The sequence below is a fragment of the Magnolia sinica genome, chromosome 17, assembly GCF_029962835.1.
Source record: "Magnolia sinica isolate HGM2019 chromosome 17, MsV1, whole genome shotgun sequence".
In the NCBI taxonomy this organism is placed as follows: Eukaryota; Viridiplantae; Streptophyta; class Magnoliopsida; order Magnoliales; family Magnoliaceae; genus Magnolia; species Magnolia sinica.
Window position 1 is genome coordinate 13,973,009 of NC_080589.1, and position 12,437 is coordinate 13,985,445.

Consider the following 12,437-nt stretch of genomic DNA (forward strand, 5'->3'; position numbering starts at 1 on the left):
TTAAAAATAAAAATAAAAATCCCACTTGACGACACCTCCTCGCGAGATCAACTAAATAATTTCAAAATAATGGTCTAAAAAAAATTGTAATAAAAACTTCGTGAAACAATGTTCTATATGTAGGGATTCTTCTGGAACCAAATCCATTAAAATATATATATATATTTGTTTAAAAAAAACAATGTGCACGATATCCAAGGCGCTGGACTGTCTTCGATACCCTAAAGTGGATACGGACCCAACAATAAAAGTTGATTTTAGTTTCTTTCAGATACTTGGTTTTCTCCAAAATCAAAAGAGGAGATGACTAGCCTGAACTTCCCGTGCCAATCTAAGCGTCTCGTAATAAGAAATGAATATATATATATATAGGGAAAAGGTACTATGCGCTCGACCTCACGAGTCCGTCCCATGAGGTCGAGCTGTGTGGGCCCCATCATGAAGCGTTTCGAACATCTACCCCATCAGTTAGATGCACCATTCCATCATGGGCCTAGGTCTCAAAAATCAAGTCAATCCGTGACTTGTGTGGGCCACCTCACATACAGAAGTGGGGAGGGGCTGCGCACCATTAAAACATTCATAATCATTTCTTGGACCCATCGAGATGTGGTTTGAAAATCCAGCCCATCCATTATGTGTGTCCCACTTGGATGAGGGTTCAGACCAAGTTTCAGCAGCATTCAAAACTAAGGTAGGCCCCACCAAGTGCTTTTATATGTTTTAACGATGTCTTCACATGATTTTAGATGGTATGGCCCACCTGAGTTTCTTATACGGCTGATTTTTGGGATATCACATAATTTAAAGAGGACCCATCAAATGCACGGTGTTGATGGTCGACACGCATCACGGTGGGGCCCACACAGCTCGACCTCACGGGAACTTATCGTGAGGTCGAGCGCATAGTACCTTTTCCCATATATATATATATATATATATATATATATATATATATATATATATATATATATATATATATATATATATATATATATATAACCAGCTCCTATGTAGTACATATGAACTTTTTTGAGAACTCATCATATCTGATGAATCTCACAAACCTGAACAGTCCACATGAAGTAGAACCTCATGAAACCTCCTAGAACTAATTTTTACATTGATCCGAAACTTTGGTGGGCCATGAAAAATGCAAACAGTTTCTTCCCTTGATTTGAATTTCTCTTTGCTATGGCCCAACATAATCTTAAATCAAGGTGAAAATTCACCCCATACGGTTTCATGGGATTTCGCATCTTATGGACCGTTCGGATTCGACACCCATGACACGTGTGCAAAGGTGGGCGCGTGCTTAGGTGCCTAGGTGAGCATGCCTCTCTCTCTCTCTCTCTCTCTCTCTCTCTATATATATATATATATATATATATATATATATATATATATATATATATATATATATATACAGTTTGCTTGAGAATACCGCCCACTGTGGGCCTCTAACTACTTGAAATCCAGATTTGCAGATAACCTCAATACACCCATGCCAGTCATGCATGAAAGGGTTGCAATATGACGACTCATGAAGTTGTACAAAGCATAGGGACACATCACAACATTTTCCCTAACCCTCAAAAAACACCCAGGTTTCTCTTTTTCAAAGAGAGAGAGAGAGAGAGAGAGAGAGAGAGAGAGAGAGATATTATCAACAAAGACATTTCGAACAAAGAGAGCCAGACAGTATCTATGTCTAGCCCAGAGGTGAGGTGTCTACTCGCTTCAACATTCGATTCGCTAGTAACCTTTACTAAAGAAGGACATCTGTAGACACCCCACCCAATTACAAGAGGTACCTACTTATCATCTTAGCCATGCTTCGATAAAATTGGACCACTAGCAGAACACCAAATGGATCGGATCACTTAATAAAACAACTCATATTAATCATCACCTACAAATAATATGTAAGAGATAAAAAATTAAAAAAATTAAAAAAAAGGACCAAATTAGAAACTATTTGGAAAATCATGACCATGGGATGTAAAAGCCCCTGACCTTGTGATTTTTTGCATGACAACATAGGCTTGAAAATGGCCAATGACATACTAGCCCTAGGGGTGTACACGAACCGAGCTAGCTCGGTTAGCTTGCTCAATTCGACTCAAAAAAGCTCGATTCGACTTGGTTAGAAGTTGAGTTCGAGCCGAGTCGAGCTCATTTTTTGAGCTCGAAAATGAGTTCGAGCCGAGTTCGAGTTGGCCCGAGCTCAACTCGACTCGGATCAAACCCAACTCGAATTGAACTCAGATTGAACCAGTTCGGTGACTCAGTTACTTTGATATTGATGTTGCTCACCAAGTGTTTGATGAAATGACTCAACGAAGTGTAGCTGGTGGCAAAGAAGGTATACATATAAAACAAATACCTTTTTTTTTTGGATTTTTATGTTGCTTGGAAGGTATTTGATAAAATACCTAAACAACCTTTGCTGCTATTTTAGAGACAATGGGATTTTGAAGGTGCAGTCCAGGTGTTTGTGGAAATGCCGCACAGAAAAACTCGGCTCGATCTTGGCTCGAACTCAGCCCGAACTGGCCCGAGCTGCTGAGTGAACCGAGTCGAGATGGCGAATCAGGCTAAAGGACCAAGCCATGCTGAGGCCAGCTAGTGGCCGAGCCGAGTCGAGCTGAGGCCAGTTCGACTTGGTTCGGCTCGATGCACACCCCTAGCTAGCCCGTCACTCTGTCACCTCCAATCAATAGGCCACAGCTCTCACCGACAAGCTATAAGTTATAACTAACCAGTGGTCCAAGCAAGACCTTCAGTTTTCGTCTATAAAATCTCATACCCGCTGACTAAAAGAGGGAGGTGAGGGTAGTATCCAAGGGCAACACAATGTGGAAGTATGGGGCTTGTTTGAGTCCAACACTGTAAATCCACTAGTAAATTTCATAATGGTTGGTTATCAAAGCAACTCAAGTGAGGAGTAGGGGTACAATCGAGGACGTTCGATTATCTCTTTTCAAAAAAAGAGTGTTTAATTTCACATTTTCTCCCACCTCTTCAAGACGAATCGATTCCAACTCCAAACATTCTAAGATAAAACAGATCTTTCTATTTCATTGGAGATAAATCTTTCTATTTTATTTCTTACCTCACTTATTTCTTTTCCTTAAGTTCATTTATCTAAAACCTCAATCCCTATGTGATTAAGCCAAGTGTGACATTGCCAAAGTTCAATGAAATTCTCAAAGAAATCAACAAAACTTCATCGAGTAAATACAGATATGGGTAGAAAAGAGTGCCTAACTCATTCATTTTCTGCAACCCAAAGCCCTTAGCTGGTATCTAAAAGTGCAAACCGATGCGAATAACTAGTACCGAGAATTTATCGAATTTCTGTCTCTCATGACGTTTCCACAAATTCTAGCAATTCATAAATCCTGAAGTTGTGCTTTGAATAAGTAGAGACTCCAAAACACCGTAACCAAACCAAACGTGCCATTCTATCTATCCTTTAAAAATAAATAAATAAATAAAAGGGGTATTATACAACTATGAAAATCAAACCCAACCAAAGCAATCATTTAAACTTGGCATCGCCCCAAAAGAGCGCCAATTTCCGTTCCTTCCTTTCTCACCATATACCAGTCCCACGTCAAGAGGGCGAGAAATAGACGGACGCAGGCAGCGATCAGAGTCTTTTCTTCATTTTACATGTTAACCATCCATTCTTCGCATGATCGTGTGGCCATCGATCACCAATATCTTCCCCGTTCATTTTTCGCATGATCGCCAGCATCATTGCCAACCTGGAATTTGTGCTTTCGATGATCTCAATAAGTGGGCCGTATAAATCAACGTTGGGGATGTAGCTCAGATGGTAGAGCGCTCGCTTAGCATGCGAGAGGCACGGGGATCGATACCCCGCATCTCCATTGTATGCTTTTTAATTTTTTTTCTGTAACTCTTAACCGTCCGTTTTTCGCTTGATCGTGGGCCACATGCTCTGGTCCACACATCAGGTTGGTCCACTGATCAGGTGGGCACATCTGTATACTAAGGATGACCAACGGCTCTCTTACTTCTTTCGACCATGGATTGCTCACGATGGTCCTGGGCTCATTAGCGGTCTGGATCTCCTACACGTGTGCAGAGGTGGCACGCACGCTGCAAACGGCAGGCACGCAGCGCATTGGCGCAGATTGGGTACTACCCACGCCAGGACTTAGCTATATACGGGCGGTCCTGTCAGGGACTCTGTCGGCACCACCATGATGTATCCTTTTTATCTACACCGTCCATCCATTTTGATAGCGCATTTTATGTTATGAAGCAAAAAAGGAGGTAGATGTAAGGCTTAAGTGGACCACACCATAGGAAGCCGTGGGGATTGAATGCTCACCGTTGAAAATGTCCCGGAGCCACATAAGTTTTGGATAAGCTAGTATTCATGTTTTCTCTTTAAACACGTCCCCGTGACTTGATCAACAGTTTTGGATGGCAAATAAAAATCATTGTGGGCCCTGAAAAGATTCAACGGTGAGCATCATTGTCACCATGACTTCCTGTGGTGTGGTCCACTTAAGCGTTAGATCTGTCTCCTCTTCCAGTAGAGTCCTAAAATGGCCAATCAAATGGATGGACAGTGTGGATAAAATAGATGCATCATGGTGGGTCCCACGGATCCCATGACGGGACGTCTCTACATAGGTCCTGTCCGGGTAACCCAAATTCCCATGCGGACTGGACTTAAAGAATTTATAATAGTGAATTCACCTTTTTTTAACAGGGAAAATGTTCATTTGTCCGTACGTGCCTCGTATAGAAGGCTCTCTTTGTGGGGAAAAAAAATGTCATTTAAAAAAAGAACACGGGCTTAATCCAAAATTGAAATTTAGCCCATTTCTTAATCGTTGTGATCCTATCAATTTTTTTTTTTTTTTTTTTTTTTTTGTGGTTAGCTTGTTAGTACACACCCCATTGTCAGTACACACTCCACTGTTAGCCACCCCCACTAGGGAATCGATACCAAGACCTCAGTGTTGAAACGAGGGCATTTTCACTCGGTTTATCACTTGAGCTATGGATTAAGGTTTTGATCGATCATTTTAATCAGATAATCATAAATTGACAAACTGATTTTTCTAATTATGTATTTAAAGCCATCTCTAGTATATTGGTACAATAATATTGTGTATTAATTCTGAATTGTTCTTTCCTGTGTTGTCTATATATGATGAGTTTTACTCTTAAATTTGGACTGATGAGATGAAATTAAAATCCATTACATATGGATAAATTGGATCTGTTTCATGATAACCTAGTGGACCCCACATAAGATGTGAATGGTTTTAAAACATGAGGCCCTTTTACACAATGATCATTTGGTCGTTTTCTTTTTACTTGGTATTTTTTTATGAGAGGAGAGAATTTTTATTTTTATTTTTACATTCTTCATTCTTTAATTTCCTTTATAGTCTTTTTTTTAAAGATTTTTTTATTTAATACGAATGGTGGAAGCTTGTGAAATCAAGTACGGTGTGATATAATATTATGATGGACGAATTTTTATAATGAAAGTATGTTGTAATGAATGAATTTTGTAATAAAAGAATATTATAATACATAAAGTTTATAATGGAAGAATGTTATAATAGATGAATGTTATAATGGATAACTATTATAATGGATAAATTTTTGTAATAAAATAATCTTGAGATGAAATTATGTTGTAATGGATGAATGTTATATGGTAGATCATCGATATTTATTGTGAATCGCTCATATTCACTGTGGATCATCGATATTTTCACTATGGATCGTCAATATTCAGTGTAGATTGTCGATGTTCATTGTGGATCGTTGATATTAAGAGTGGACTACTGATATTCACTGTGGACCGCTAATATTAAAAGTGGAAAATTGATATTCACTGTGAACCGCTGATATTAAGAGTGGATTACTGATATTTCCACTATAAATCGTAAATATTGACTATGAGCCATCGATCTGACAAAAACGACCATAACTCCTTGTTACATGTCCAATTTTGATGATTTTACTCAGTGAGAAGATAATTTGCCGAATTTTCAAACATATTTAGAATCATCTCATTTAGACACTATTTGATTGCCCTAAGTTCATTATTTATTGTGGATCATTTTGGGTAGTCAAATAGTATCAAAATGAGATGCTTCTTAAGTCATTTGAAAGTTCATCAAATTATCTTTCTAACGAGTATAATATCACCCAAATCAGACATATAATGATAGAGTTATGGCTATTTTCTTCAGATCAATGACCTATAATGAATATCAACGATGCACAATAATCTGAATGAACTTTGAGCTTACTTTTAGATAATCAAATGTTGTCCAAATGAGATAATTCTAAATTTATTTGAAAGTTAATCAAATTAAATTTCTAATGAGTATAAGATCACCAAAATTGAGCATGTAACGAGTGAGTTATGGCTGTTTTCGTTAGACCGATGGTGCATAGTAAATACCTGCGATGCACAGTGGAAATATCAGTGGTCCACTCTTAATACCAGCGGTCCACAGGGAATATCAACGGTCCATTCTTAATATCAAGTATTAATAATGTAGAGTGAATATTGACAATCTACACTAAATGTTGGCGATGCACGGCGAAAATATCGGCAATCTATAATAAATATTGATGATCCATCATACAACATTCATCGATTATAACTTACTTCTATTTTAACATTCTTTCATTACAAAAATTCATCCATTACAATGATTATTTATTATAATATTTATAAATTTTAGCGTTCATCACATTCATCCATTACACATTCTTTCATTACAAAATTTATATATAATAACATTCTTTTATCACAAAATTCATCAATTACAACATCATTCTATTATAAAAATTCATTTATTACAACATTTGTCCATCATTCCCTCCCATGGAAGAAAAAAAATTAAGGAAGAAGAAAATGCAATTCTCATGCAGAAGGGCCCTACATTTTGAACCTATTAACGTCTTATGTGTGGCCCACTGAGTTGTAGTGAAGCAAATTCATCTCATCCACATGTAAGAAGTTTTAATTTAATGACATTGGCCTAAGTTGGGGGATAAAACATATCATAAATGGACCACACGAGATAAAACAATTCAGAATTAATACACACTATTAGCGTAATGGTAGAGCCATAGATAACTTTAAACATAAAATTGAAAAAATTCTTACATCAATTCACGACCGTTCGATTCAAATGAATAAATTAGATTGGGCAAGAGATGAAACTTGAAAGATAAGCCTTGCGATCTTTTTAAAATGACTTTTTTCTTTGAAACGAGAGCCTACCATACCAGGTGTACCTAAGGTAATTTTAGTCCTCCGTAGATAAAAATTGAATTTAGGTAGATCCCTAATCTGTAAGTGTAGGAATAAAACCAAAAATCCCTGTACACGCCCAAAGGAACGTGCCATCACAATCCACACGAAATGACCGAAGGGAACGATCACATACCAACGTATAATAATTGCCATGCGATTAAGTTGCGTGGAGTGTACCCCTGATGTTTTACTGGAATCCAGACCGGGCATCTGATGAGCCTTCTAATGTTCACCATACAAGTTAAAATTCATCCCAATTTATATCTTACGTGGGACACACCAAAGGAAGAAATGTACAATCAAGCCAAAAATCTATATATTCAAGTGGTGTGGCCCCCTAAGTTCTTTAGATTTCTTAATTTTGTTATATTCCTTTATACTGATGGGGAGCACCTGATGATTGGGTTGGATGACATACATACAGCACGGTGGATGCCACATTCGATATGGTGACTTTTCTCTAGTGTACGTCGCCCTCCCCAATGTCCCCTACTATTCCATTTGGTGTGGCCCACATGAGTTATGGATCAGTCTCGATTTTCGTATATTGAACTAACATGGGGAATCACATCTAATGCACGTGTTGGATGGTACTCAAACATCACAGGTGGGCCTCATAAAGCTCGGCCGTATGGTAATTACTATTCGAACTACGTGATCACTCCCCAAAGGAAAGAGCTTGCAGATGCAACGGCTTACAAGTGGGTCCATTTTCACTGATCCAGCCCGTTGATTTCATTGGCTCGCTGCACATGGTCAATGAAAAATCTTCTACATAGAAAAAATTCTAAAATTTTCAATTATAGTTTTAAAATAAAATGGTTAAGTAAAGAAAACATAGAAATGGTGTCCATTTAACCAATAAAAAGGTCAAATTACTGTATCTGGAATTTTAAATATGGGGCATTAGTGGTGCATTTGCCATCTACGGTTAGATCCATCAGACCAACGTTTTAGATCACATTTTCATGGGCCCACCTGGGAATACTTAAAAGCTATACCTACACTTCAATCCTCGGCCTCAGAGCCTCGTATAATATATATAGCTAGTTAATTTGGAACGCGGTTTCGCCGATGACCCAACATCAGCCAGCTAGCTGATGTCAAAACTATGTGGGACCCAACATGATGTATGTGCTTTATCCACACCGTCCATCCAATTTTCCAGCTCATTTTAGGTCGTGAGACAAAAAATGAGCCAGATACAAAGCTCAAGTGGACCACACAATAGGAAAAAGTTTAGGTTGAACCCTTACCGTTGAAAACTTCTTGGGGCCACAGAAGTTTTAAATCAATCTGATATTTGTTTTTTGCCTTCATCAACGTCTGCATGACCTTATTAACAGTTTGGACGACAAACAAACATCACTGTGGGCCCTAGGAAAGTCTCAATGGTGGACATTATTTCCCCACTGTTTGCTGTTGTGTGGTCTACTACAGATGTGGATCTCTATACTTTTTTGCATGATATTCTAAAATGATCTGAAAAAATAGATGGACGGAGTGGATGAAAAATATATATCATGATGGAGCCCACCGAGCTTTGATACCAGTTAGCAGGCTGGTGTTGGGTCACCAGCCAAACCGCGTACGCTAATCTAACGCCTTTAATGCTTCCGTACCACGTTCGGACCGCAACCTCTCTATATAACACTGGTGGAAGGTACTGTGATGGGGACCGTTGGTTTGTCATACACCCATGTGATGGGACGCGGATTGCCTGGTGGCAGATGCTGTGGGACTATTTTATCTACGCCGTCCATCCGTTTTTCCAGCTCATGTTAGGGTTTGAAACCAAAAATGAAATAAGTTCAAATGAACCACACCAGAGGAAACAGGGGTGATTGAACGGTCACCACTAAAAACTTCTTAGAGACCACAAAAGTTTTGGATCAAGCTGATATTTGCGCGTTACCTTCATCCAGGTCTGTGTGACCTTACCAACAGGTTGGATGGCAGATAAACGGTGGGCCCTAGGAAGGTTTTAACGGTGGGTGTCATTATCCCCACTGTTTCCTTAGGTGTGGTCCACTTTAGCTCTGGATCTGCTTCATTTTTTAGGTACATGACCAAAAATGAGCTGAAAAAACAGATGGACGGAGTGGATATAAAGAAAATACATCATGATGGCACCGCATCAGAATGCGATGGGCCATATGCAGAAATGTCAATGGGACGGCCCAAGTCCAACTGACAAACACGCACGCATGGTCCACGTGCATGCTCACACCCGTGCATTCGAACCGACGCTCACACGTGCCCATCATGGATCAGGCTCATCCTGGCCCACTTCAATAGTCCAAGAAATTTGCTACATCTGATCCCAGCCACACATCACAGACCAGGCCCAGCCCAGCCCAACAGTACAATTTAACTGGATCCGAAACAGGCCAAGGCCGGCCCGATTACAAATAGGGCCAAGCGTCTGGACATGCAATGACCAGGAGTGTAGGCCCGAGCCCAACCGTTGATGAGCTGGGCCCAAAGACCTGACCCACCATTTAGCTCCAACCTTTCCCCTGCATGGTTCCAACAAGCGGATTAGGTACTAAACCCAGAGCTATACACGAGTCGAGCTTGGCACAGCAGCCAAGTCCAGTTTAAGTCAATAGCTTGAGCCAAGTTTGGGCTCAAGCTTTCAAGCCGAGGTGGAGTTTGTGCTTTCGAGCCATGGACAACGTTCGGCAGGCTGTCATAACCGGTATGGCCACTCAAATACAATAATAATGTTGGGGAAAAAATACGACAAGTCCGGAGGCCCGGTTATGGAATGGACTAACTCTACCGACATAGTTCGAGGATCCGAAGTAATGGGTCTGACCGAGGCAAGACAGTAAAGCCTGAAGGAGAGACTTAGGAAGGGTTTTTTAGGAAAATTTTCTGTGTACCTTACACCTTAGAGGTTTCCTATTTTTATAGGAACGGGAGGATCCCGTCGTGCAGGGATTCTGTCCCTGATATCTTGGAGATTTGATTTAATCCATTTTTAATCTCTAACCGATCCTGAGATTTCCGGCATCGGGGATCTTTTACTGGATTTTTAGGTCAGTGTTTTCATTAACACCGTCTCTTCCTTGCTCGACTCGGTCCTAACCGACTCTAGTGATGAATGAGTTTCGGCTAGCTGCAAGGATAGAGCTGTTTACCTTCTGTCGGATGAAATGGAACCGATCTGTAATCGATATCTTCTCTTACTCCGATAGCCGACCTTATAACCGACCTAAATATGGGTCAGTTTTATGGTCGGTTTAGTGGCTTCTAAGCTTCGGGCATTAATTGGCCTTTTAGATGTTTCTGCCTCGTCTTCCGAGTCAACTTCATGCATCTTATATACTTTGCCTTTGGCTCATGACTTTATAAGTCTCGGTTGGTGTTTATTCCCTGCGATTCAAGCTAAGTCTCTCCTTTAGGTATTTAGTTTATTTACTTCGGTTGGGCTTGTTGCCTCGGAATCCCCAGGCAGTGTCAATAGAGTTGGTCCATTCCATAAACGGGTCTCTGGACTTGTCATATATTTCCCTAACAGTAAGCCCCCTTACTCCTTGTGTTGACTGTGTTAACGCTAAGGAGTAAAGAGTTTTGGGTCGGCTTGGACCGGAGACTGATATAATGATGGAGCATTTAATGTTCGCAGGAGTCGTCCTGAACATGTGTCGATTCATTGATCGAGGCCGCACGCACGAGAAGCCGTCAGAGCATTTCTTCGGCCAATGAGCTTTGGATGCATGGCGGGGGCGACATCTCCGTCAGTCGGCGCGTGCCACGTGTCGGGTAGGGGAGTCGAAACGGCTGTCGATTCAACTCCTCCATAAATGCCCTTGCCAGGTGGTAAGGCTATAAAAGGAGGAGTGGGACGCCCCTTTCTCATCTTCTCTTCTCATTTTCGCTTTCTCTGTGCTTTCCACCATTTTCGTCTTTCCTTCCTGATTTCCACTTACGTTCGTGTCCTCTCTGCCATCTCCGGTAAGTTCTATCTCTCTCTCTCTCTCTCCCTTTCACTTTTAATTTTTACAACAATGTAAGGTTCTTAGAGCCCCCGGGAGGGAACTTCCGGCGATGAGGCGAAGCGAGACATTTCTGGAATATCTCGGAATCGCCCTCACTGCTGACGGAGATAGCCATTGGTGCCAATGAAGCCTTCTAATATTCAGAGAGGGTAACTGGATCTTCGGCGGAGTGCCCTGCTTCTGTGGGTCCCTCTCGCGGAGAGGCATCTCTGACGACTGCCCCTGACAGACCTAATCCTCATGGGGAGGAAATGGAGGAAGAGGATGAGGGGATTGAAGGGACCAGTGAGTCGGTCCCCACACAGAGACCAGCGAGAACTATTGAATCGGCAGCCGAGGGAGGAGAGGTAGGAGATGAGCAGAAGGGTCTGGTTCCCTCGGTCCTGACCGAGGTAGAACTGGATAGGACCAGGGCCAGGTATCATGTCCCGGACTCATTTATCCTTTGCCTTCCTCTGCCGAGTGAGTTACCTGACCATCCTCCGGCTGGAATGGTCGTAATCTTTTAGGTTGCTCTACAATGCGGCTTGCATCTATCCCTTAGGACATTGCTCGGGATTTACTTTCCCGACTCCAAATAGCACCTGGGCAGATAGTTCCGAATGGGTGGAGGAACTTGTTCGGATACTCGGTGTTGTGGGTTAAGACAGAGCAACCCCTACTAACTATCGATGAGTTCCTCCATTTGTACCAAGTCTGGCCAAATCCGCAGTAGCCCAGCTAGTATTTTTTGTGTGCTTGGTGAAACAAGGGCAGGCCTTTGATAATTGACCCTCCTAATTCCAACAAGCATTGGAGAGATAGATGGTTCTGGGCATGTGGCTGCTGGGAGACTACCTAGCCAGGACTCATTGAACCTCACGTTCCTCGGGCGTTCTCCCAAGCAGGTGACTTGGCATGCACTTTTTCCTTTATCTCCTCACACTGTTATGTCTTTGAGTCTGACTAAATGCATTTCGCAGATATCCCCGAGCGAAGGCCGAAACTTGGAGCCGGCCCTTTAGCTCGGATCAAGGATCTGAAGGCGCTGAATCTGGAGGAGCGGTCCTGGAAGATACTTCTCCACTCGAAGCGTCTTCTTGACTCAAGTTTGG

The 12,437-nt window shown here is 41.3% G+C and overlaps 1 non-coding gene across 1 annotated transcript; it reads left to right on the forward strand.

The window, feature by feature from the left end:
* Window positions 1–3,826: 3,826 nt before the first annotated feature.
* TRNAA-AGC (transfer RNA alanine (anticodon AGC)) lies at window positions 3,827–3,899 on the forward strand. The gene has a single exon. It is a non-coding gene; the product is annotated as a tRNA-Ala (tRNA).
* Window positions 3,900–12,437: the final 8,538 nt, after the last annotated feature.